Source organism: Notolepis coatsorum (assembly GCF_963971535.1).
Source record: "Notolepis coatsorum genome assembly, chromosome: 3".
Taxonomy (NCBI): Eukaryota; Metazoa; Chordata; class Actinopteri; order Aulopiformes; family Paralepididae; genus Notolepis; species Notolepis coatsorum.
The window spans coordinates 151,560,278-151,565,245 of NC_140167.1; positions in this window are offsets into that span (position 1 = coordinate 151,560,278).

Genomic DNA, 4,968 nt, shown 5'->3' on the forward strand with positions numbered 1-4,968 from the left:
TACACGCGCAGGCTGTGCGGCCTGTCCGGGTAGCAAGTACTCGTACTTAAGAGGTGTTAACACACAGACACATTATTTAGCTCTCCTTTCTCAGAGAGAGAATAACAATGTTAATACACTATCTTAATGTTATAAGTTATAAGCAACGTAACGCAGTGTCTAAAAAAAAAAAATTAAAAAAGAGGCCTTGACGCCGTTATAAAACGTGTGTTTTAACTTAATTAAAAACCATTAAAACACAGTTAGAATTTTATGAGCGAACGAATTTCGTTAGGGTGCATTTTTTGCAACCTAATTGCTAAATACATCTAAATAACATAGTTGACAGCTGAGCTGTGTTGACGTTACAAATGTACAATCACGCGGCTGCTGGTGCTGGTGCTGCTGCTGCTCGAGGCAGGAGAGATGGGGCGCGCGGGACGAACGCGCGCTGGCAATTAATTTGATGACAAGACAAACGTCTTTCTGGGTCTGGGTAGGGTTGTAGTTGATAAATCACAGGTTCTCTCCACAAGTTCGAAAAAAAAAATTGGACCTTACCTCAACAAGTCCCGCGCCCCCATGCCCAGTCACAAATGGGTTATTAAAAAAATTGTTAACGTGTTAAGCTGTAGCCCTATTTTCAGAAATGTCACCTAAAGGTACATGCCTAAGTAAATGGAAGATTGCTACACTTCTACAAGGTCAATTTGCATGTTCTTGCTATCTAGGAACATCTAGGGACCTGGGGGTATGTATTACCAGTGTCAGAAATATTGTGTCTGTTACTAGGCTTGAGTAAATTGTAATGAAAAAAAGGAGAATATAAATTATGATTTTTTTTGCATCTGTGCCTGTGAATAACACCATGTTACAATTGTGCTGGAACCGAGCTCATTCAGCACCTTCTTGAGATCAAGTGTACAAGAAAATCGAAGCAAATGAATAAAGGGAAGATGAGTAAACTGAAGGATTTGTAGTTATGGTAATAATTTGTAATACATTTTAATTATAAATTCATATTTGACCTTGAACTTGACCTTGACCTTATTATGGCCAAATCATACATCTATGGATAGGGACAAAATCTGGATTTAGTTATTTCCTCACGGTTTTACGATAAAAGAGATATAATTAGAATTTCTTCGATAAATTCTTATTTTCGGTAAATCTTAAAAACATTGGTAAAAATGAAAATATACACATTGACTGCTGTTTTGATTGATTGATTGATTGACAATTGTATTAACAGATTGCAGAATGGGTACAATACAGTACAGCTCAATACACACAATTGTTAAGGGGATGCAGACCAGAGAAATACTTTCGTCTTGTTTACATCAGGGTCCCCCATTTTCAATTCATCATAACATACATGACATACAGATAGACAGTACTGCTACATCTATACATTTATGACATATCAGATTTAAAAGATGACAATACTTTTAATTTGAATACTGACAAAAAGTGTCTAAGAAAAAGAGAGTATATATATTTGACAAAGAAACTACTTTGGAGGAGGTCAGGTAGGTGGGGTGGAGGGGGGGTTGGGTAGGTGGGGTGGGGGCAAACTGTACATTGGAGGTGGTTGGTTTGGGGGGGGGGGGGTTGGGTAGGTGCGGTGGGGGGGGGGGTAACTGTACATTGGATTATCGACGAAACCTTACTTGGTCCCAAGAAGAGGGTCTTGTGTATTATTGGGTTAGGACATTTACTGTACATTGGAGGGGGTTGAGTTAGGACATTTACAGGGGCCAGTTTCGAATTGCAGTCTCCCGTAGAGAGGTTTTAGAGAGGTTTTGAAGGTGGGTAGTGATTCACATTCCTTTACAGCTATGGGTAGGGCGTTCCACATTGTTGTGTGGCATAATTATGAAATGTGTTTAGTCCCTTGTTTGAGCCGAATCTGGGTTTAACATGATTTGTGGAGCTCCCTCTGGTGTTGTGGTCGTGGTATTCACTGACCTTTGGGAAGTATTTTGACATGTACATGGGTACCTTACTGGTGTAGTGTATCTTGTAGACCAGGCCCATTGCAAGTTGCTGTACTCTGTCGTCTACTCTAAGACATCCTAGGTTGTCAAAGTGGGCAGGGGTGAGGTGGGTTCTAGGAGTAAGGTCAAGCAGTAGTCTGACCAGTTTGTTTTGTGATGTTTGTAATTTTGTTTTTAGCGCCTTTGAGGTGCTTTGGTACCATGAGGTGCAATCATAGTCGTAGTACCCTTGAATGAGTGCTCCTGCCAGAGTCTTCAGGGTATTCTTGTTTACCAGAGAGGAGATCCGGTACAAGAATCTAGTTCATTGGTTTACTTTTTTTATTACATTGGATGCCATTTTGTCACAGGAAAGATTTGCCTCTAAGATGGAACCTAGGTATGTAATTTCATCTTTCCTTGTGACAATATTGTCACCCACTGTAACTGAGAAGCCGTCGGTCTTGCTGAGTTTGCTTTTTGAACCGAAGAGAATGGACTCTGTTTTACCCAATGCTAGTTTGTTATCAGCGAGCCAGGTGCAGATTTTGCCTAGTTCAGAGCTGAGGGTTTTTTCAAGCTGTAACTTGTTCTTGTCAGAGACCAGCAGGGCTGAGTCGTCCGCGAACAGGAACAGGTTGCAGTCACAAGCTGACAACATGTCATTCGCATAAATCAGGAACAGTAGCGGTCCTAGTATGCTTCCTTGTGGAACACCACACCTCACTGGGAGGGGGGGGGGGGGGGGGTAGGGTACCGTTTACTTCCACCATCTGTTCTCTCCCCTCCAGGTAGGATTGCCTCCAGCTCACTGATAGACTATCAAAACCAATTGCTTTTAGCTTGTCAATCAGAATGGAGTGATTGACAGTGTCGAAGGCCTTTTGTAGGTCCAGCATGACATGCCGCAGTATTTGCCCGCGTCCACATCTTGTTTGATGTGGTTGTTCAAATAAAGAAGGCATGTGTCAGTGGAGTGGGATGTTCCGAAGCCAGATTGGAATTCGTAGATTCGATTTTTTTCCGCAAGGTACTTTTCGACCTGTTCGTAAACTATTTGTTCCATGACTTTTGAGATGGAGGTAAGAATAGAAACAGGGCGGTAGTTGCCTGGGTCCAATTTGCTGCCCTTTTTGTGCAGGGTTTCTCTCACAATTTTGAAGTCTTTGGGTACATGTCCCTGTTTTATGGAGAGGTTTATTATGTGTGTGATGACTGGGGTGATGGCGGCTGCTGAGTCTCTGAGGAATTTGGAGGGGATATTGTCATGGCCAGTGGCCTTGTTAGGTTGGAGGGCGCTCAGTTTTTTGTGCACCTCAGCTGTTGTTACCATTTCGAATTTGAAGTTGTCTTTACAGACCTCTAGGTTTTTGTAGAATCCTAGGATGTGTGCTACCCCAAAATGCCCAGAGTGGGAGGGTAGTTTATTAACCAGTGTTGTGGCTATGTTAGTAAAGAAAATGTTTAAAGGGGACATGCATTGCTATTCCTTGCACTATTTGGACAACTTTACACAATTCCTGTGAGTCTATGGAAGACATCTGTAAGGTTTATTTTAAAAGAAATCATTGTTTTATATTTCTAATGGAGTACTCAAAAGCATCATTTTCCAGCCTCAGGATTTCAGCCTGTTATTGGATATAAGCGCTTTCAGTGACAGTCACCCACACAGTGTGATACATACGAGAGAGAGAAAGAGAGAACGAGCAAGCGAGAGGGAGAGAGAGAGGGACAGAGAGAGAGAGAGATGCGTCCCCGACACACACGCAGTCAAGTTTGTGTATGTGTGTGTCCCCGACGATGGAGAGAGATGGCGCACACACATTTACACACACTTTTGCAGTCCCCTCTGCCATCCCTCTCTCTCTCTATCTCTCTCTCTCCCTCCCTCTCCTCGCTTGTTCTCTGCCTGTCAAACCCCGTTTGAGGAAGTGTCGGGTTACAATGCAGTCTCTGGTCTCTGCACTATAATGGTTGATGTGGGCGGTGGAGGTGAGTACAACCAGGGGCGGAGCTATGCAAATCAATGCTATATTTCCGTCAAATCAGAACAGTTTAGTTGAGTGAGGGAGGATCTTGTGAACTCGAGACTAGACTGATGAGTCAATATGGTAATTAGAGACACAGACCCATTGATACTAACCTGTATTACTATAAAAACATGCTAAATACAGAAAAAAGGCATTTATAATGCATGTCCCCTTTAACACTTTGAGAGCCAGTCAGTGTTTTCCTTTTTACCCCCTTGAATGCCCAAATCCACTCCAATGTTAACGTTAATATCGCCTAATCTATGTTTTAAATTATGGCTAATTGTGTCTAATCTGCCCGTCGCTCATCAAAGCCTCATTTTCCAGTCAACATTGTCAAAGCAGATTGTTTTTTTATCGCTTCATTTCAGTTTGCAGTGATGGGCAGTAGCTAGCTACAAGTAGCGACGCTACATAGCTTAACTACAATTCTCAGTAGCGTGCTGGTAGCGTCGCTACTTTTTAACCAGGGTAGCGGTCTCTGTAGCGGAGCTATTTATAGAACGAAGTAGTGATGTAGCGACGAGGAAACGCTACACGCTACTGTCGGGAGAAACAGTCTAGACTAGAAGATTTGTGAGGAGAAAAAAAAAATCCCCGTAAAAAAACCCACTATGATTGGTTGGTTGGTTTAGATATGAGTATGACGACTCACGATTGGGTATGGTAGGCCAAAACATTACGGGTAGGCCAATCAGAGGCAGGATAGGGCGGGACTCCAACCCGCAAAGCAGGAAGTGAAAATCAAAACACAGACGTACTGAATTAATGCAATTTAACGGATTACATGAACCAGTCCGCGCGAAATGGCAGAGGGGTTCGATGGCATTGATGAAGATGATGATGTCAATAACAACAATGCCTCTCCATGACCCTATCTGGGACACATTTATGAGTTTGACTGAAAAAACTGCTAAAACATATGCTGCTCTCAACACGTCCAGCACTAACTCTAGAACACATTCAGGTGAGCTGATGAAAAT